Genomic DNA, 23594 nt, shown 5'->3' with positions numbered 1-23594 from the left:
AGTCCATTGGGAGTTGGCTGAAGCCATATCAGAACCTGGTAGAGCAGCCCTCATCTGCGTTGGAGAGGGGTCTCTAAAGCAGAGACGAAGAGGAAAAACACAGGGGACCAAGCCTGATCTGAACGCTCTTTGCGGGAAGTTTCACGTGTCTCTTCCACACTTCATTGATGAAAGCCTGTCACATGGCTGCTCTTGATCTCTAAGGAGTGAAGAAGTACCTCCTACCACATGCAGAAAAAGGAACGTGAAAGCATGGGGTGAACAGCACGGATCATCACATAGTTACCCTGCATCATCAGAAGCCCTGGCTGAGGTCTGAGGAATACCCCACCCGATGCAGCAAGGGCCCACCTCCCACTATGGATGCCAACAATGGCAGATCCCTGTGTCCCCAGACTCTCCTGCAGGCAGGTGACCCAGGCTCTGACAATCAGGGACATCCACCAGAGATCTGGGATCTGCCGCTAGTGCTGCAGAGAAGGAGAGACTGCATGCAACCCACACTGACAGGTAGGGACGGGGCAGCGGTAGGGTCCAGCCTCCAGAGGCAGTACTGGTGGTGATATCATCAGGACACACTGCAGCATCCATGCCTAGTGATGGCTTCAGCTCTGCAGTGGAACCTGCACTGTGCCCCTGCCCATGGACCTCTAAGCCTCATGCTCTGGCTGTCCTAGAAATTCTAGTTGCTGTCAATATCCTTTCTTAAAACCTGGGGTAAGAAACAAATAACATATACCATCTAAACCACTCAGTGGCATTAAGTACATTCACATTGTCATGCAACTATCACCACCATCCATCTCCAGAACTCTTCTCATCTTGCAAAACTCTATACCTATTGAGCAATGACTCTCCATTCTCCAGTCCTCCAGCCCCTGGCAACCACCATTCTCCTTTCTGTCTCTGTGGATTGGCCAATATCCTTTTAATAAATCCCTTTTCTGCTTAAATTATCCCAAGTGGCTTCTGGTGCTTAGAGTGAAGAACCTGAGTGGTATTGACTGTAAGTGCCCAGAGGGCAGTGGTTATATCCCTGTCCTCTTTGTTTCCTCACTGCCTGGTAGACAATTGTTGAGCTGAACAGTTGAAATGATTAGAAGCCCATCATTTCAAAATGAGGCTGCTCAAACAGGACGCTGAATAATCCACTTCAATGCTGAACGCATAGCTTTTATGTTCTGCCTGTAGGATTAAAAAGAAAAATCCTTTTTTTTTAAATCAAGAAAGGCAAAGTGAACAATTAATAAGCATTTGGTTTCCCGAAGAGATGATACATGAGAAATAGAGAATGTATGTCCTTGTGATGTACTGATGCTTTTAAGGACTTCAAAATAAATCTATTTGGCATAATAATCAAGAATGTGGGTATGAACAGCTAGTGTATTGCCTCATTCGAGCTATTGCTGTCAGATTCCACACTGTCTTCACAACTATTGAATCTGCAGGGAAATGTCATTTGATCTGAGATGCATTCTTTTTTAAAGAGGTTTAAACATCCAATAGAATCAATCCAACAACTAAAGAAAAAATGGGAAGGAATACTGAATGTGCCATTCAACAGAAATCCCTAAAAAGAAAGAGGGAGAGAGAAAGAATCTGCTGTAGATTGAAATATGTCCCCCCAAATTCATATGTTGAAGCCCTACTTCCCAATGTGATGGTATTTAGAGTTGGGGTCTTTAGGAAGTAATTAGGGTTGGATTAGGTCATGAGGGTGGGGCCCTCATGATGGGATTAATGCCCTTAGAAGAAGAAGAAACACCAGAGAACTTGCTCACTCTCTCTATCCACCATGTGAAGAACCAGCAAGAAGCTGGCCATCTGCAAGCTAGGAAGAGAGTTCTCACCGGAAACTGACCAAGCTGGCACCTTGGTCTTGGACTTCCAGCTTCCAGAACTATTGTTTACAACCTCCAGCCTCTCATATTTTGTTATGGCAGCTTGAGCTAAGAACATTTATATATATGTTTTCTGATAATGAATCAGAAGTCTAACCATGGGGGCCATACATGACATTGAAGGAGTTCTATACCTTGGTCTATCGATACCTTGGGCAGGACAGTTGGTGGCCATGGATGAGAGTCAACCCAACCTGCAGACTAGCTCTTGTCCAGGGAGTTATCTCCAGAACAGTGTAGCTGTTGGAGGATTTCTTTCCTTCCTGATCACCTGAGCAGGTAGCATCTTTCTCATAGGTGGAAATCATTTGTCCATTCAAGATACATTTACTGTGCCAGGTATTGCCCTAAGGGCTACGGATGTAGCAGTGAACAAATCAAAGCAGGTTCCTACTCAGGAAGCTTGCACGTATGTATTTGGGTTGCCCAAAAAGTGCCTTTGGTTTTAAGTAAAAATAAAAGACACATTTTTCATTTTCACCAAGAACTTTATTGAAAAACATATTCACCCTTTTGTTCCACTACCTTCTGACATTTTTCAGGCAACTTCATAATTCTATCTTCCCAAAACTTTTTATCTTTTTGAGGAAAGAACTGTTCCAGGTGCCTTTTACAGTCTTCCAGTGAATTGAAAATTTTTCTATTAAGAGAATTTTATAAAGACCTAAATAAATGGAAATCCAAAGGTGCAATGTCTGGTGAATACAGCAGATGAATCAGAACTTCCCAGCCAAGCTGTAACTGTTTTTACCTGGTCATCAAAGAAACATGCGGTCTTGTATTATCCTGATGGAAGATTATGCATTTTCTGTTGATTAATTCTGGACGCTTTCCATCGAGTGCTGCTTTCAGTTGGTCTAATTGGAAGCAGTACTTGTTGGAATTAATCATTTGGTTTTCTAGAAGGAGCTCATAATAGAGGACTCCCTTCCAGTCCCACCATATACACAACATGACCTTCTTTGGGTGAAGACTGGCCTTTGGTGTGGTGGGTGTTCGTTCATTTCGCTTGCCCCACGATCTCTTCCGTTCCACATTATTGTACAGTATCCACTTTTCATTGCCTGTCACCATTTGTTTTAAAATGGAATGTTTTCATTACATTTAAGTAGATAATGCAGAAATATGGTCAAGAAGGTTTTTTTCACTTAAATTATGTGGAACCCAAACATCAAAGTGATGAACATAACCAAGCTGATGCAAATGATTTTCAATGCTTGATTTGGATATTTTGAGTATGTCAGCTATCTCCCGCGTGGTATAATGTTGATTGCTCTCAATCAATGTCTCAATTTGATTGCTATCAACTTCAACTGGTCTACCCCACCATGGAGCATCATGCAGTGAGAAATCTCCAGCATGAAACTTCGCAAACCACTTTTGACACATTCGATCAGTCACAGCACCTTCTCCATACACTGCACAAGTCTTTTTTTGCAATTCGGTTGTGTTTTTGCCTTTCTTGAAATAATAAAGCATAATATGCCAAAAATGTTGCTTTTTTCCTTCCATCTTCAATATTAAAATGGCTACAAAAAATTCACCGATTTTAATAAGTCTTTTATTAAATGCACGCTGACATGACAGCTGTCACATACAACCTAACAAAATTGTTTCCAATTGGACTTCCCTGGTGGTGCGGTGGTTAAGAATCTGCCTGCCAATGCAGGGGACATGGGTTCGATCCCTGGTCTGGGAACATCCCATATGCCGCCCATGCACCACAACTACTGAGCCTGCGTTTTGCAGCCCGCGAGCCACAACTACTGAAGCCGAGCGCCTAGAGCCTGTGCTCCGCAACAAAGAGTAATCCCCACTTGGCTGCAACTAGGGAAAGCCTGCGTGCAGCAACGAAGACCCAACGCAGCCATAAATAAATAAATAAATAAAAATTGCTTCAAATGAAGTTAAAGACAAGTAAGTGCTGTTAGAGCCATATTATGGACAAAACCGGATGAACCTTTTGGCCAACCCAAGTGGAAAGTCGAGATACGTGTTATGAAAAAATTAAGCTGTGAGGGGAACGAGAAGGACAGAAGGACATTATTTTAACTGGGCCGTCAGGGAGGCCACTCTGTGGAGGCCTCACTTGAGCGATGTATCAGTGTAGGTCCAGTCAAGCCACAGAAACTGCAGCAGGCTCTTCCACAGGTGGAATTCGATACAGGAAATGGGTAACATAGCAGGTGTTGGGGGCTGACCAAAGTCAAAGGCACATGGAGTAACCCAGCAGTTGCAACTGCAGAAGCCACAGCCATGCTAGGCCTGGGGACCAAGAGGGCAAGGTTGGGGTTATCAGCACCCAGAAACTCAGAAGGGGGGGCACTGCCCAGTCGGTGCAGGTATCTCAAGAGCCTGCAGGAGGGACTCTGATGCTGGAACAGGTGGGGCTGCCTCTGGGAGTACAGAAGAATTTGGGGCAAAGCAACTGCTTCTGTTGGGATGAAGGGTCCCCAGCTGGATGAAGTGCCATGGCTGGGGGAGTCTGACCATGACAGCAAGCAAGCAGGGGGGAACAGGCTCGTCTTCCTCCTGGCCACCTCTCTCTAGTGCCGACCCCCTCCCCTTCACTGGCTGAACCAGACGGCAAAGGAGAAACACGCTCGACAGAGTCCCAGCCATGGCATCACTGGGCAGAGCGTGGAGGGAGTGTCTGCAGCTGATTGAGGATGGCTCCGTAACCAGCATGAGCAGAGATCTAGATGAAGCGAGAGAATGGGCCATGTTGATGCCTGGGGATAAAATATTTCAGACAGTGCAAGACCCAGAGAGGGGAGCACACCTGGTACCTTCAAGGAACGGCTCATGTGGCATGGCCAGGGGTTACTTCTCTATTTTCCTTATATGATGGCTCACGTTTGCCAGCTAGAAATGCAAAGAGTCATATTTCCTTCTTTATTCCCCAAGTAAATTAACTGAGTCCCACTATTGTCTGATACTCTAAAGAGTTTCTTAGAAATTGTCATTAAGCAATTATTCTACTAGTCACCTACATTTTACGGCCCTCCTGAAGATGCTAAACACTAGGTGTGGGTTATTATTTTTTTTTAATGTCAAAAAGTCATAGAGACTGATACTGCCATAAGCGCTCAATTTCTAATTTACCTCTCATCTGGGATCTTCTTTCTCTCTCCTGCCTGGTACAAATGCAAGTCCAGACCAGTGGCAGCCATCTTGCAACCATGAGGTAACCATGGAGATGAAAGTCACTCTCTAAGGATGAAGGAAGCTGGAAGATGAACAAAGGCTCAGGAACAAGTAAAATCATGGAGTTGAAGCATCAACCTGGCTTTCCTCTCTCTTGACTTCTTGCTATCTGACCAAATAGATAATTGTTGATATTTTAACTTAGTAAAGTTTGAAACTGGTTTGTTAGCAACTAAGAAAGAAAAGTCCTGCCAGATAAAGTAAGGCACAAAGAGTTCATGATAATCTCCTGTGACACATGAAATGGTTGTATCATCTCCTCTTGGCTGTGAAACTCCTGTCATCTCTTCAGACAGATTTGCAATCCCTTTTGCCGTGAGCTGCACTGCTTGGCATGTGGTAGCCATTCCTTTTGCTCTTATCTCTGCTTCATCTCTGTGTGGGTGTCTTCTTTACTTGGATCCCTGAAAGCACTTGGATGTTGCTTGGGAAGAAAAATGTGGAACTGGAGTCCTTCCTCTAAGACAAATATTTGTGATATCCTATCTAGTCTCATTTTCCAAAACCACATCAGAGTGTAGTTTTGTTGATAACATTTCTACCACCACTAAACTCAGCACAGGGAGAGTGCTGACAACGTGCGTTAGTCAATGCGGTAGTAAGGTGATGAACAACTGCAACCAAGTTTGAGCCCAGGCGGGAATAATGACAACTGTGCCACAACTGCCATCTGCCCCCCTCCCCTCCCCTCAATTCCAAGACACCCTTGAGGGCAGAGCGAGTGTAGATTTCATGGATGACAAATGTATCTTAGAATCAATGAAATACAGACCACGTCCTTCGTAAGGGTTGCTGTAATCATTGAAATTGTTATTTTACCACTACTGAGGGCAGTTGGGTGAATATTTCATGACTGAATTTGAGATGTACTTGAAAAGGAAAAACCAAGAGTGGGTCTTTAAAAATCTAACTGTTAATGGAATATTACTCAGCCATAAAAAGAAATGAAATTGAGCTATTTGTAATGAGGTGGATGGACCTAGAGTCTGTCATACAGAGTGAAGTAAGTCAGAAAGGGAAAGACAAATACTGTATGCTGACACATATATATGGAATTTAAGGAAAAAAAAAAGTCATGAAGAACATAGGGGTAAGACAGGAATAAAGACACAGACCTACTAGAGAATGGACTTGAGGATATGGGGAGGGGGAAGGGTAAGCTGGGACAAAGTGAAAGAGCGGCATGGACATGTATACACTACCAAACGTAAGGTAGATAACTAGTGGGAAGCAGCCGCATAGCACAGGGAGATCAGCTCGGTGCTTTGTGACCGCCTGGAGGGGTGGGATAGGGAGGGTGGGAGGGAGACGCAAAAGGGAGGGGATATGGGAACATATGTATATGTATAACTGATTAAATTTGTTATAAAGCAAAAAAAATTAAAAAATAATTAAAAAAAATCTAACAGATTAATTTGGTTTTTTCTTTGTAGAGGTACTTTATTATTTTTTTAAACTGAAGTACAGTTGATTGACAATGTTGTGTTAGTTTCAGGTGTTCAGCAAAGTGAATCAGTTATACATGTATTCTTTTTCAGATACTTTCCCCTTATAGGTTATTACAAAATACTGAGTAGAGTTCCCTGTGCTGTACAGTAGGTCCTTGTTATTTATCTATTTTATCTGTGTGTATGTTGATCCCAAACTACTAATTTATCCCTCCCTCCCTTTCCTCTTTGGTAACCATAAGTTTGTTTTCTTTTTTATATAAAATTATTTTTTTATTGGAGTATAGTTGGTTTACAATGTTGTATTAGTTTCTCCTGTCCAGCAAAGTGAATCAGTTATACATACACATATATCCACTCTTTTTTAGATTCTTTTCCCATATAGGTCATTACAGAGTATTGAGTAGAGTTCCCTGTGCTCTACAGTAGGTCCTCATAAGTCTGCTTTCTATGTCTGTGGGTCTAATTCATTTTTAATTAGCATTCATACCCCCAAAATTGGGCGGGGTGGGCTATTTGAGTAGGGTAAACAATCTAACCATGGGTAAACCAATCAATGAAATTACCAAATGCATGAGAAAACATTTCAGCTGGTTACATGGATTCTGTGGAATTTGGTTTTGAGGGCAGGGCCAGGGCCACCTGCATCTCCATCCTATGACCTTGTCACCCATCTCTTGTTCACTTCTGCCCCCATGTGCTCAGCGACCAGCTCTGAGGTTCCTCCGCCGAGACCCTGACTGTCCATCCAGGCTTTCCCTCCTGTCCCCCTCCTTCGCGTTGCTGCCCAGGTCTTCCGCCATCTGTGTCGTCTTCCCTGAATCACACGCCCTGCGTGGCTCTATCTGCTGCTCCCAGCACCACCAGTCCACACCCGCGTGGGAGGAGCAGTTCGACCCTGCCCAGCACTCCCACTGTATCCTGGCCCCCCTGCTCTGGGCCCTGCCCACCTGCCTCCCTCTAGCTCCTCCGTGGACTGTGGCCCGTCCTCTCCCATACGTGCGGTGCCCTCGGCCGGAGGACCTGCACTGCTTCTCCACCTCCCCCTGGGGCCATGCTTATTCATCCTCGAAATCAGCGTTTTTAGAACATTTCTGACCACAGGTTTTGGTCAGAAAAGCACTTGATGTCATAATTGTATAGCATTTGACCTATACATATATCACTCTGACATGCCCTCTGAAATTATGATATTTTTCATTCTGTTTTATTTATCTTGATAAAAAGTGCACGTTGCAACCCACGAAATTCGCTTCCTGAGTCACTGTGAGTCACAAGGGGCAGCTGTAGGTGGTGTGTCTCACAGCCCAGGCGACATTTCCCAGTGAAGCCCTGCCCGGTTCCTCAGGCTTGGCTGGGCTTCTGTCGCGTTGATTCTCATTCCTCTGGAAAGTTTCCCTTTATATCGCCTGTCACAGGGCCTGGTTACATGTGAGTGTGTGTGTGTGTGTGTGTATTTGTGCATGTCTGTGTGTCCGTGTGTGTATGTCTATGCATGCATGTGTGCACATATGTATGTATACGCATGTGTGTATGTGTGTGCCAATGCAGGTGTGTGTGTGCTTGTATGCACGCATGTGTGTTTATACATGTGTGTGTGATTATTTCATGGATGTCTATACTCCCCACTTAGACAATAGTCTCTGTCAAAGCAGAGGTGGGGCCTACTTTTTCCATCGTTTATTAGGAGAGACCCCCGTGGAAGTCCTTTCACAGGGACTTCCACCCCACGCCCCTTTCATTCGCTGATCTTCCTATCATAAGAGGCAGGGGACATCAACAGACTGACCCAGACTTCCTGGGTCACTTAGAGCAAGTTCTGTGTGTCCCCGTCCACTGTAAACTGTGTGTCTAGGTGAAGGAGGAGGACAGAGGACAGGGGACAATTCCCAGGTCATTGCTCCCAAGAGAATCAGCAGCTAGGCTGAGCCAGCGCCTACCCCAGGGCCAGCACAGCCTGAGACACCGTTCAGTCCGGTGACTTCCAGAGCATCTGGCACAGAGAAAACATTCAAGAAATACCATCTAACTTGCTCTCTGATTTTTATTATTTCCTTCCTTCTGTGGACTTTAGGTTTTGTTTGTTCTTTTTCTCATTCTTTTAAGTGGTAGGTTAGGTTGTTTACTTGATATTTTTCTTATTTTTTGGAGGAAGGTCTGTATCCTATTCAACATGCTATGATAAACCATAATGGAAAAGAATGTAAAAAAAAGAATGTATATATATATATATATATATATATATATATATATATATATATATGTATCACTGAATCACTTTGCTGTACAGCACTAACTAACACAACATTGTAAATCAACTCTACTTCAATAAAAAATAATAGGGACTTCCCTGGTGGTCCAGGGGTTAAGACTTTGCTTTCCAGTGCAGGGGTTGCAGGTTCGATCGCTGGTCGGGGAGCTAAGATCCCTCGTGGCCAAAAAACCAAAACAGAAAACAGAAGCAGTATTGTAACAAATTCAACAGAGACTTTAAAAATGGTCCACATCCAAAAAAAAATCTTAAAAAAAAAAGAAATTAAAAAAAAGAAATACTGTCCAAGAGTTGCGTAACTGGTGTGTGTTAAATGTTACATCAGGAATATCACTGCTGTGAATCAATACTCCAAAAAAAGGTAATTTAAAAAAATGTATTAATTAAAAAATAAGACTTCTGGGAGGACGGCTGACTACGGCATGGAATTAGCATGAGAGGTTTTGTGAACTCACTGGATACTGGTCCAAGCCACCTGCAATCCCCAGCTGGACAATAATAATGGCCTCCCCTCCTGACTGGCCTCCCTGCCTCCCGGCCCTCCCCCCCCACCCTCACTCACTCTCTTCTCAATACAGTGGCCCTCTGTGTTCTTGCTTTCACTCAGCTTCGGAGCCAAAGTCCCCACTCAGCCGCAAGGCCCTGCCGGCTCTGTCTTCCCCTTCTGAGGGCAGCACCCACACTCCCTCGTCCCCTCCACTCATCCCCAGTGCTTCCTGGGGGGATCCAAACCCACTTCTTCCTGGAGTTTTTTGTATTTGCTCTGCCCTCTGGCAACTGCATGGTTGGATTTGAAAGCTATTTAAGGAGGTTGTGTAGCTAGGACTTGGCTATGAGGTGAGAGTGAAAAGCTGCTCCTCCTCATGCATGGGGTGGAGGGTGCAGGGCCTTTTTCTGCAGTGGCACCACTGGACAAGGCCCAGGTTGGGCGGGTAAGACCGTGACTTCCGTTCTGAACATGATGAAGTTGCGATACCTGTGAGTCATCCAAAAAGAGACAGCAAGGAAGCAGACAGATATACAATGACCTGACAATCAGAGGAGAGGTCTGGAGGAGACATGTGACTTCACATCTATTCACTTACGTTACCTACATGTGGGTGTTAATGTTAAGCCAGGTGGGTGCATGAGATGGGAAAGAGTGTAGTGAGGTGGCCAAGGACCAGCCTTGAAGAACTGCAAGAGTGAGTGACCTTGAAGAACAGGATGAGCTTACAAAGGAGAGAGGGAGAGAGGCCCAGGGCGGGGCGGTGAATCAGAGCGGAGGGTGGATAAAGGAGACGTGGCCAGTGTGGAGGGAAGCAGCAGACCTGTTTCATGAGCTTCCTCATCCTAGGTGGCGATGGACAGTGTCCACTTCTTAAGGTTGTCTCGGGAAGTAAATGAAACATGACATATGCTAAGGGTTAGCATCATGTGTGACACACATCAGAGGCTCTTACATGGAGATGGCTCTTCTGATGGGGGTGTTTCCCTAGGACTAGTGTGGCTATTCCTCCCAGTTTGCCCAGAACGGTCCTGGCTGACACCTGCGGTCCTGGTGTCATTGAGAACAGTACGCTCTTCATTCTCCAAAGATCCCCATTTGGCCTGGAAATGATACATTCACCCCACCTAATGTGGACCATTAGCAGTACAGGGATAGCACAGCTTAGATGAACTACAAAATACACGCCAACAGGAGGATCCCATAGAGAGCCTGCTTCAGGACCAAGAGTATCAAAGTCAGGCTCTCAAATGAGACGTTCCCAGTTATTCACGCAACCAGTAAATTTGACTGTCAAATAAAATCCAATGTCAAGGTTTTAAAAACAGATGACATTTTTTAGCCTAAAACCACCTACAGATATTTTCACATTTAAATAGCCTTGTAAATGAAATTCCATTGTGAAATGCAGCTTTAAATAGTCTAGTCTTGAAGAAAAAATATCCTATCATGGAGATTTCTTTCCACTCATAAACGAGTCATGCATTTATGGAGCATGCAGACTTTTTATTTTTAATTTATATTCCTTTGATAAATCGCTATCTTTTGTGACAAATATTCTATCCCTTTCTCCAGAGCCTCAGAGATCTCATCCTTTTCACAGGATGCGATGTTATAGATCATCTTACACTGATTGATTAATTCGCAACCAGAGGTATTAAAAAAGATTTATAGTATGTGAGAAGCATAAAATTGTTTAAAAAGAGCCTTTGATGTTTACAAACAAAAATACTTTATTTCATCGCTAAGAGGTAAATTTTTTTTTAAGTTGAGATACTAGGACATGTTTAAAAGAGGAGAGAAAATGAAGATGAGGGTGACAGCATTATTCATTTAAAAAGAATTTGTTACATTTTTTAAAGAAATTTGACCATGGTGCAAAAAAGGAGACCCCCCTCCCTGCTGAGGACACCCCACCGGAAAATAAACACAACTGACCCAACTTAGAAGGATATAAATTGTGTGGTAAAGTGACAGTAATATGGGTTGATTCTCAAGGGAAATTCCAAGACGGTCAAATAATTTTATTAAAATATAGATTTTTTTTTACGAAGATCTTGGCAAGATCTGAAGAAAATAAACTATTCTCAAGGAACTAGAATCTTAAAAATAAATTTATTGAGCTATCACTCACAGGCAATAAAATTCAGCCTTTTTAAGTTTATGATTCAGTGGGGTTTAGTATATTCACAGAGTTGTGCAACCATCACCACTATCTAATTTTAGAACATTTTCACCAGCACCAAGAGAATTCACATAACCATTAGCAGCCACACGCCCTTCTATGTCTCCCCAGGCCTAGGCATCCATTAACTTACTTTCTGTCTTTATGGTTTTGCCTATTCAAGACATTTCATATACGTGGAATCATATATTATGTGGTCTTTTACTCCTGGCTTCTTTCACTTAGTGGAATATTTTCAAGGTTCATCCATATTGTAACAGGTATCAGTATTCCCTTCCTTTTTTTTTTTTAGTTTTGTGTAGTTTATTGCTTTCATATCATGTCTTAACTTTCAAAACTTAAAGAGACAATACTTTAAAGAATATTCTTTTTTTGATTTAATTATTTTTTTGAATTTCATTTTATTTTTTATACAGCAGGTTCTTATTAGTTATCTATTTTATACATATTAGTGTATACATGTCAATCCCAATCTCCCAATTCATCTTCCCCCCAACCCCCGGTTTCCCCCTTTGGTGTCCATATGTTTGTTCTCTACATCTGTGTCTCTATTTCTGCCCTGCAAACCAGTTCACCTGTACCATTCTTCTAGATTCCACATATATGTGTTAATATACGATATTTGTTTTTCTCTTTCTGAGTTACTTCACTCTGTATGACAGTCTCTAGGTCGATCCACATCTCTACAAATGACCCAATTTTGTTCCTTTTTATGGCTGAGTAATATTTCATTGTACATATGTGCCACATCTTCTTTATTCATTCATCTGTTGATGGACACTTAGGTTGCTTCCATGTCCTGGCTATTGTAAATAGTGCTGCAGTGAACATTGGGGTGCATGTGTTTTTTTGAATTATGGTTTTCTCAGGGTATATGCCCAATAGTGGGATTGCTGGGTCATAAGGTAATTCTATTTTTAGTTTTTTAAGGAACCTCCATACTGTTCTCCATAGTGGCTGTATTAATTTACATTCCCACCAACAGTGCAAGAGGATTCCCTTTGTTTATAGATTTTCTGATGATGCCATTATGTTGAGGTAGTTTCCCTCTATGCGCACTTTCTGGAGAGTTTTTATCATAAATGCCTGTTGAATTTTGTCAAAAGCTTTTTCTGCATCTATTGAGATGATCATATGGTTTTTCTCCTTCAATTTGTTAATATGCTGTATCACATTGATTGATTTGCTTATATTGAAGAATCCTTGCATCCCTGGGATAAACCCCACTAGATCATGGTGTATGATCCTTTTAATGTGCTGTTGGATTCTGTTTGCTAGTATTGTGTTGAGGATTTTTGCATCTGTATTCATCAGGGATAGTGGTCTGTAATTTTCTTTTTTTGTAGTATCTTTGTCTGGTTTTGGTATCAGGGTGATGGTGGCCTCATAGAATGAGTTTGGGAGTGTTCCTTCCTCTGCAATTTTTTGGAAGAGTTTGAGAAGCATAGGTGTTAGCTCTTCTGTAAATGTTTGATAGAATTCACATGTAAAGCCATCTGGTCCTGGAATTTTGTTTGTTGGAAGATTTTTAATCAGTTTCAATTTCATTACTTGTGATTCATCTGTTCATATCTTCTATTTCTTCCTGGTTCAGTCTTGGAAGTTTATACCTTTCTAAGAATTTGTCCATTTCTTCCAGGTTTTCCATTTTATCAGCATAGAGTTGCTTGTAGTCATCTCTTATGATGCTTTGTATTTCTGTGGTGTCCATTGTAACTTCTTTCTCATTTCTAATGTTATTGATTTGAGTCCTCTCTCCCTCTTTTTCTTGATGAGTCTGGCTAAAGGTTTATCAATTTTGTTTATCTTCTCAAAGAACCAACTTTTAGTTTTATTGATCTTTGCTATTGTTTTCTTTGTTTCTATTTCATTTATTTCTGCTCTGATCTTAATGATTTCTTTCCTTCTACTAACTTTGGGTTTTCTTTATTCTTTCTCTAGCTCCTTTAAGTGTAAGGTTAGACTGAGATTTTTCTTGTTTCTTGAGGTAGGACTGTATTGCTATAAACTTGCCTCTTAGAACTGCTTTTGCTATATTGCATAGGTTTTGGATCATTGTGTTTTCGTTGTCATTTGTCTCTAGGTATTTTATGACTTGTTCTTTGATTTCTTCAGTGATCTCTTGGTTATTTAGTAACCTATTGTTTAGCCTCCATGTGTTTGTGTTTTTTATGGTTTTCTTTCCTGTAATTGATTTCTAATCTCATAGTGTTGTGGTCGGAAAAGATGCTTGATATGCTTTCAATTTTCTTAAATTTACCAAGGCTTGATTTGGGACCCACGATGTGATCTATCCTGGAGAATGTTCCATGTGCACTTGAGAAGAAAGTGTAATCTGCTGTTTTTGGATGGAATGTCCTATAAATATCAAATAAATCTATCTGGTCTGTGTGTCATTTAAACTTGTGTTTCCTTATTCATTTTCTGTCTGGATGATCTGTCCATTGGTGTAAATGAGGTGTTAAAGTCCCCAACTATTATTGTGTTACTGTCGATTTCCTCTTTTATAGCTGTTAGCATTTGCCTTATGTATTGAGGTGTTCCTATGTTGGGTGCATATATATTTATAATTGTTATACCTTCTTCTTGGATTGATCCCTTGATCATTATGTAGTGTCCTTCCTTGTCTCTTGTAACATTCTTTATTTTAAAGTCTATTTTATCTGATATGAGTATTGCTACTCCAGCTTTCTTCTGATTTCCATTTGCATGGAAAAACTTATTCTATCCCCTCAATCTGTATGTGTCCCTAGGTCTGAAGTGAGTCTCTTGTAGACAGCATATATATGGGTCTTGTTTTTTATCCATTCACTTAGCCTGTGTCTTTTGGTTGGAGCATTGAATCCATTTACATTTAAGGTAGTTTTTTTTTTTTTTTTTTTTTGCGGTATGCGGGCCTCTCACTGTTGTGGCCTCTCCCGTTGCGGAGCACAGGCTCCGGACGCGCAGGCCCAGCAGCCATGGCTCACGGGCCCAGCCGCTCCGTGGCATATGGGATCCTCCCAGACCGGGGCACGAACCCGTTTCCCCTGCATCGGCAGGCGGACTCTCAACCACTGCGCCACCAGGGAGGCCCTAAGGTAGTTATTGATATGTGTGTTCCTATTACCATTTTCTTAATTGCTTTGGGTTTGTTTTTGTAGGTCCTTTTCTTCTCTTGTGTTTCCCACTTAGAGAAGTTCCTTTAACATTTGTTGTAGAGCTGGTTTGGTGATGCTGAATCTCTTAGTTTTTGCTTATCTGTAAAGCTTTTGATTTCACCATCGAATCTGAATGAGATCCTTGCTGGGTAGAGTAATCTTGGTTGTAGGTTCTTCCCTTTCATCACTTTAAATATATCGTGCCACTCACTTCTGGCTTGTAGAGTTTCTTCTGAGAAATCAGCTGTTAACCTTATGGGAGTTCCCTTGTATGTTATTTTCGTTTTTCCCTTGTTGCTTTTAATAATTTGTCTTTGTCTTTAATTTTTGCCAATTTGATTGCTATGTGTCTTGGCATCTTTCTCCTTGGGTTTATCCTGCCTGGGACTTTCTGCACTTCCTGGACTTGGGTGGCTATTTCCTTTCCCATGTTAAGGAAGTTTTCGACTATAATCTCTTCAGATATGTTGACGGGTCCTTTCTCTCTCTCTTCTCCTTCTGGGACCCCTATAATATGAATGTTGGTGTGTTTAATGTTGTCCCAGAAGTCTCTTAGGCTGTCTCTATTTCTTTTCATTCTTTTTTCTTTATTCTGTTCCGCGGCAGTGAATTCCACCATTCTGTCTTCCAGGTCACTTATCGGTTCTTCTGCTTCAGTTATTCTGCTATTGATCCCTTCTAGTGCATTTTTCATTTAAGTTATTGTATTGTTCATCTCTGTTTGTTTGTTCTTTAATTCTTCTAGGTGTTTGTTGTTTAATTCTTCTAGGTCTTTGTTAAACATTTCTTGCATCTTCTCGATCTTTGCCTCCATTCTTTCTCCAAGGTCCTGGATCATCTTCGCTATCAGTATGCTGAATTCATTTTCTGGAAGGTTGTCTATCTCCACTTCATTTAGTTGTTTTTCTGGGGTTTTATCTTGTTCCTTCATCTGGCATATAGTCCTCTGCCTTTTAATTTTGTTTATCTTTCTGTGAATGTGGTTTTTGTTCCACAGGCCACAGGATTGTAGTTCTTCTTGCTTCTGCTGTCTACCCTCTGGTGGATCTCCCTTCCTTTTTATGACTGAGTAATACTACATTTTATAGATATACCACATTTTGTTTATTCATTTGTCCATTGATGAACATTTGGGTTGTTTCCACTTTTGGGCCATTCGGTACAAGTTTTTAACTGAACATAAATTTTCAATTCTCTTTCAGAATGTATCCTCTCACAGTTCAGGAGTCCAGAAGTCTGAAATCAAGGTGTCGGCAGGGCCAGGGTCCCTCCGGAGGCTCTAGGGGAGGACACTTCCTTGCCTTTTCCAGATGCTGGTGGCCACCAGCATCCTGTGTTCCTTAGCTCATGACTGTATCCTTCCAATCTCTGCCTCTCTCTTCCCATGGCTTTTCTTTCTGTGTGTCTCTCTGTTCTCTCTTCCTGTGATAAGGACACCAGTCATAGGATTTTGCTCCACCAGCAACCCCAAATCTAGGATGATTTCATCTCAAGATCCTCAACTGAGTATATCTGCAAAGACTCTATTTCCAAGTAAGGTCACATTCTGAAATTGTGTGTGGATATGAATTGGGGGGGGGAGTGGATATTACTTGATCTGCTAGGTGGCATCACCCAGGCCTCCTGTCTGACTGCTTTTGAGTTGGGTTCAGTCAATGGGGCACCAGCCAGAAACCAGCGGGCAGGAGGAGGTTAGGGTGGGGTGTTTCTTTCTACAGCCTCTCCTCTCTGCATCCTCGGGGTTTGGCAGTGGCTGCGTCTCCGCCCACCTGCACTTCCTCTGACCAAGCCCACCTCAAAGGCTCCAGGCCCCAGTGGACTCTGCCTCTCTCCCCCTCTTGTCCCTGAAGGTCTGGGGTGGTAACACTCCGTACTGTTTTGTGCCCCTCTGTGGCCCCCTCTCTTCTGCTGTTTCCCTTAACCCTACGAACCTTTGTAGGAACTCCCTTTTTTAAAATATCCTCCAATGAACCATCTGAACCAAAGAAATTCTTTTCCTGCTGAGACCCTGACTGATACAAACATTTTATTTACTTACTTTTCCCAGAGGAAGAGATAAAGATCATCCTTACTGGGATGAGTGACTTTTTTCACTTTATCTACAAGACAGCAAAACGTGAGTGCGCTGGCTCAGTTCAGCACTCTAGCAATACTTCTAAATTAGAGTTAGCTCTAAAAAAGAGGAGTCTTTTTTAAATTTTTATTTTATATTGGAGTATAGTTGATTAAGAATGTTGTGTTAGTTTCAGGTGTACAGCAAAGTGATTCCATTATACATATACATGTATCTATTCTTTTGCAAAATTTTTCCCATTTAGGTTAACACAGAATATTCAGCAGAGTTCCCTGTGCTATACAATAGGTCCTTATTGATTATCTACTTTAAATATAGCAGTGTGTATATGTCAATCCCAAACTCCCACCACCCACCATTCCCCCCTGATAACCATAAGTTTGTTCTCTATGTCTGTGAGTTTGTTTCATTTGTATCATTTTTTTTAGATTCCACCTAGAAGCGATATCATATATTTGTTTTTCTCTGTCTGACTTACTTCACTTAGTATGATCATCTCTAGGTCCATCCATGTAGCTGCAAACAGCATTATTTCATTCTTTTTTATGGCTGAATAGTATTCCATTGTATATATGTGCCACATCTTCTTTATCCATTCATCTGTCGATGGACGCTTAGGTTGCTTCCATGTCTTGGCTCTTGTAAACAGTGCTGCAATGAACACTGGGGTGCATGTATCTTTTTGAACCATGTTTTTCTCTGGGTATATGCCCAGGGGTGGGATCGCTGAACCATATGGTAGCTCTACTTTCAGTTTTTTTAAGGAACCTCCATACGATTCTCCATCATAGCTGCATCAATTTACATTCCCACCTACAGTGTAGGGGCATTCTAAAGAAGGGGGTCTTAAAGGACAGATGTTTTAGTTAAATCAGCTATGATTTTCACTCTCTTCCCAAGCTGTTTAGTTCTTCCGCGTCTCTCCCATCCTGGGCACTATCTTCCCCATCAATCCTTTTGGTTTGCTTACCAATCACTGCTGGTGTCCTGTTTGATAATATCCCTCCGAGGAACCAATCCTACAAACCGTCCTTTTGCTGCCACTTTCTGCCATGCCCACTGGGACTGGAAAAGGGAAGGGGTCCTATGATTCCAGTTGTGAAGCCTGGCTGCCACAGACCGAAGCACACCCATCTGGGAGACACGGATTCATTTCTGAAGGAAGAGTGTCTTATATTTATAACCCCCTATGGAAGTTAGGTGAGGAAATAAGCTTGCCTGAACCAATAGATTGACAGATACCGTCTCTCTCAGAAAAGTCATTTCAGAAAGACACAGCTGAGAGCGTGGACCTCTAGAAAGGGGGCTGTTCATTACACGTTGACAGTATGATACTGGCCAGACAGTTCCTCAAAACGATTGGGTAAATAATTCATATGCACGCTGTTTGCTCTTATATGCCACTTTGTTTCCATTTAAAATGTACTCTGACCTTTTCACGAGCCATTACGGATCCTTTTGTGACTTACAGATAATTACTGCACAGATTTCCATTTAATGTCTGTGATTAATTAGCTAATCCCGTATCACTGGGCATTTGACTCGTTTGCAGACTTTCAATACTATGAGTAACGCTGTAACAGCTTTGTTACCTATACACCTTTGAACGTATGTTTGGCTGTTTCCTTAAGCGAAGTTTCTCGTGGTAGAATTCATATGTCAAAGGTTTGCATGTTTTAAATTTTGATATACTTTGCCTAAATACCCTCTGGAAATATTGTGCTAATGTAGTTTCTCACTAATGGGCTATTATCTATCTAGAGTTTGCAGTGTGATGAGTATAAAGTGAAATACCTTTGTTTTTGCATTTCTGTGATTACTAGTGAAAGTCACTATTTTTTTTTTATTATTAGGCATCTGAGTGAATATCTATTCTTTACACAGCTTTTCTATCGGGCATATCAACTATACTTTGTTGATTAATAAGAAGTGGTTATATTTTCAAAATTTTAAACCTTGATCAGAAATATTTTTCCTTGTGAATCATTTGAGTTTTCAGTTTGCTCTTAAAATTCTTTAATTTTATGGAAAAGTTTAAATGTTTATGTGATCATGTATATCAATTTTTTCTTGATATCCTTTGAGAGAATTGCCTTTTTTATCCTTGGAAAAGTATTCTTCCCCATGGAAACACAGATATATTCATGTAATATTGTGTCCTAGTATTTCCTCGGTTTCATTTTTTACATTTAAATATTCAGACCATCTAAAATGTATTTAGAGAAAGTTATAAATTGGTGGTTTCCATGAATTAATGTTGTTCTAAATGGTTATCTAATCGTGCCAAAACAAGTTATTAAGTAATTCACCGTGTACCTCTGATTTGAAATGCTATCTTTATCCTTATTTGGTCTTGATCTTGTGCTTAACTTTGTATCCTGTTCCAATGACTGTTCATAACCTTGCCAGCCCCCCTCTATCTTAGTTACTAAAATTAAAAAAAATCTCTATCTCCATCTATCTATCTATCTACCTATCTATCTATCTATCTATCTATCTATAAAATCAGTGACGTAAGTTCTTCCTTGTTATTCTTTTGCAAAACACACTTAACTTTTTAACAGTCTGGAAGTAATATGGACCTACTGTACAGCACAGGGAACTCTACTCAATACTCTGTAATGGCCTATAAGGGAAAAGAATCTAAAAAAAGAGTGGGTATATGTATATTTATAATTGATTCACTTTGCGGTACACCTGAAACTAACACAACATTGTAAATCAACTATACTCCAATAAAAATGAAAAGAAATAGAATAAATAAATAATTTTGTATCAGTATGGGTATAATTAGGAGACAGAAACTGCACCATGATTTAAAGAAGGAAAGTTTAATATGAAGAATCATGTAATTATGATAAAAGATTGACTTTAAGATACAGAGTACTTTAGCACTGCAAGAGAAAGGGCAAGGAAGGACACATCAGAGGGCCCCTCCTTAGCCTGGGCTCAGACCTCACTGGAGAGAGTGCAGGGGGAGCTCTTTGGATGACAGAGAGGTTGCCTGGTTTGCAGAAGTTGCGAGGCCAGTCACTGGGGTGGCAGGAAGCCCCTTGTTGAGGCACAGGTGAGTCCCAGCCAGTGCCCAGGTACACGGCATGCAGAGAGAGGGAGATGCCAGTACAGGCAGGAGACTGGAGCCCACAGTGTCTATGCCAATGGTTTGTGGGAGCTAATTGCTAGGTTGGGTCAGGGTTCATGGGTGCTGAGGAATCATGTGTTCTGGGTGCATGGTCGAAGCAGAATGTCACTACCCATTACGCCTTGTGGCATGTTATTCTTCTATATGCAGGTTAGAATCATTTTTATCTAGTCCCAAAATTTATCCCATTGGAATTGAATTAAATATTTTCATTATTTTAGAGAAATTTATGTCCTTGTAATTCTCAGTATTCTTGTCCAGGAATACATATTTCTCTCCATTATTTTTATAGCCATCAGCAAAAATTCAGGGTTTCTTCTTGTATATTCTGTTTATTCCTTTTAGTCTCTTCCTTTTTGCTACTTATATCTCATTTCTATTTCTTGTCTTCTTGCATTAGCTAAAGCATTATCAAATATGAATAGTGACATTTAAAACCTTTGATTCTGATCCTTATGGGAATGTCTTCACCTTAGTTTAAGGTTAATATCCATTATCATGTCAAGGCTGTATCTTGCTGTTCCTAGCTTTCTCTGTGTTCTGTCAAATGCCTCTCTAGCATTTATCGAGCTGATCACGTGGTTTTCCTTCTTTACCCATTTCATGTGATGAATTACATTAATAAGTTTCTAAATAATGAGCTATTCTTGTTTTATCAAATTCAGACTTAACTGGCCATGGGGCATTATCTTTCAGCTTAGTACTGATTTTGATTTTCTAATATATTGTTTGGGATTTAGAGATCTTTCATTGTAAAGGGGAATAATCTCTATTTTCTTTCTTGAACTGTTAGGTTTGGGAATTGGGATTAGGCTGGTTTGTGAAACAATCTGGGAAGGAGTCCATCTTTTTCTATGTGTATAAGTGAATGAGTTTTCAAGTTTTGGAATCTGAACTCAACAGTCTTTGCTATCATTCCGTCCTCCCAATCCCTGTGCACCCTCGTGCTTCTGGTCCATGTCACCTCAGATTCCTAAGCAGTGTCTCTCAGCCTCCAGTCTCCGCCCTTGCAAAACTCACTGTAGGTGTTAGGCTTCAAAACCTGGCCCCAGACCCCATGCCTTCAGTCACCAACCTGCACGAGGATCCTGTGTCCAACAGTGAGTTTCAACTGCCTGACCACAAACCCTGGCCCTACCACTTGCTGTGTGACCAAAAGCAAGTTATATAACCTCTCTGTGCCTCTTTCCAGATTTGTAAAAGAGAATCATAGTAACCCCCTTGTGTTCATTTCCTGTGGGTTTATTGCAGAGAGATGAACGCAGAAATTACAAGTAAGCATCACTGCTGTTGGACAGTGCTGCTTGCTGACTCTAAGTTTTTAAATTGAGCTTGTATTTTGTATATCTTTGTTTTTCCCATTTCACTTTTCTGGGAATTTATTTTTATCCTGTTTTACAAAAGTGGCAGTCTGTTGCACATTGAAAGTAAACACTTACACAACGTTCCCCCCCTACTGATAATGCGGGAAGACTACTTTAAAGAGCCTGGGCACTTCACCTCTCTGGAAACTCAAGAGTCCTGCGGATCACGCTTGAGACAAAGTCAAGACCAGCAGGGCTGTGCTCACACTGCTTGCCCATCGTATGTGAAATACGACACATTTAAAGGATCTTTTTAGGTATCTAACATCCCCAACACCAGACTGTGGCTTAGAAATTTGCATAAACCACATGAGGGCTCAGATCTGCGAAGCAGCAGAGACAATTCAAATGTGGAGCTCTCAGTGCTGAAACACACACTCTTGCCATGTGACTGGTGAACTTGGCGGGGGGCAGTGGAGGAGGGACAGGAAACAGGGTGTGGAGATGGGAGATGATCTGTCTTGATGACTGATGAGCAGATGCCGCTCTCTCCCTCACCAGCCTTCTTCTCCAGGCACAATTAGATAGATTCCTAATCTAGGCACAGTGAACACGCAAGCAGCCTTTTTACAAAACCAGGGCACTATCTCAAATATTAAGTAAGAATCAAGAGGTGTTGAGCCATTCCGTCAGCCCATAACCAAAGCACCAGAATGATGGTACTTAGAAAAAGCAACCTTTCAAACCTTATCCAGGGTGCCAGTCATCTTTTTATTTTTTGAAAAAAAAATGACAAAATGTAGCTCCAAGATCCAATATTTCAGATGCTCCAATTCATCCTGAGCTGCAAGACAATATTTTTTCCAACATAAGCCTGTCTGCGGATTAAAGGCAAACATTTCAAAAATTATTCTGTAGCTTAAGAAAACATACTTCAACAATTACTGTTTCCTTTTCCATGTAACCAAATTCACTGTACATCACAACTTTAAAGCTGAGATCTAAGGTTTTGATCAGCCCTTTAATCCTGCCTGTGGCTTCGGGTCCTTCCTGCTCTTTATGAGAAGGGCTCCAGGCCAGCAGCTGTCTGTGAACTTAAAAAAAAAAAAAAAAAGGAGAAAAAGAGGGGAAAAAAAAGAGGAAGAACTTAGCTGACTGGGAACAAAGTTCTAAGGCATTAAAAAAGGTTAAGCCATGGCATTTAAAATCTGACACTTGAAGAAGACGTAACTTAATGACATGACTCCACCTTTGTGCTCTTCAGAGAGCTTTAGGTCAAATGAAATCACTAAAGAGAGAAGTGGCTTTGAATCTCCTTCTTGTCCAGGGAGTTGAAAACATTTTCCATACCAGGACCACCTAACATCGTTTTCAGAAATTGAATCTGCTTTTGTCTTTATTTGGTATGCCACGTTCCAGATTTACCCAACTTTTTTTTTTTTTTTTTTTTTTTTTGCTTCATTCATTGCACTTCCTCTAGGTCAGCTTAGTTTCACTCCTGTATATTAAGACGATGCCATCATGGGGGGCGGGGCGGGGGATGGAACCCAACAAGATTCATGATTCAATGCAGATGCTTCATAAAACATGGATTTGTGCACAGGCATTTGAATTATGACTCCTAACTTACTAGTACGTGACCTTGAGCAAGTTGCTTTATCTCTCTGGGCTCTCCACACTACCATCAGTAAACTGGTCCCAGGAATATCTACCTTGCAGGATGACTAGGGAAACGAAGTGAGATGAGAAAGGTCCAGTGCCTTACACCACCACCTAGCACTCAGGTTTTGCTCATGACACTTGTTGTAGAGACCAGGGCTCCGTGCTTCAAAGTGCAGCTGCCAAGTTTATTGTCACTCAGGCAAAAAGTTGCCTTAGAAGCTCCATAGAGAAGGAGACTTACAGAGCCAGACCCTCTTAGAAAAAAAGAAAATGTCCTGATTCTACATCTGTCCCTCAAAATCTACCTTAGGGAATAAGGAGGCTTTAGTGTCCATTGTACCAGCTGAAAGAGGAAGTTCCGGTTCAAGAGTGTCCTGAGAAGTCTCTCCCTTTCCTTTTCCTTATTCCCCTCCCATTTTCACACCATTTGCATTCATCAGAAATGCTGGTTTCTTGCTCAAGATCTTCGAGAATGAATTTAACACAAAATCTGAGACCCTGCTCTCTCCCAATAAAAATCAAGTGAGTAGCAGGATTATGGTTCTGAAACAACTCCTGACATCCTAATGCCAGCCTGGTCCTGTTATATGTTCCAGATTTTCTTAAATAGGTCCAGGCCGTGTCAAAACACAGCAGCATGTAAAGATTCTCAAATGAAGGTCCACCCGACCCTTAGCGGCTTGGGAAAGTCTTCCATTCCTGTGCCTTCAGCTTAAGTCATCCTATCTTACAAATCACACAAAGAGGTGGTGTTCAGACCTGTTCAAAAGTC

Source organism: Mesoplodon mirus (genome assembly GCF_964341445.2).
Source record: "Mesoplodon mirus genome assembly, chromosome: 13".
NCBI lineage: Eukaryota > Metazoa > Chordata > Mammalia > Artiodactyla > Ziphiidae > Mesoplodon > Mesoplodon mirus.
This window is presented reverse-complemented; position numbering follows the sequence as displayed.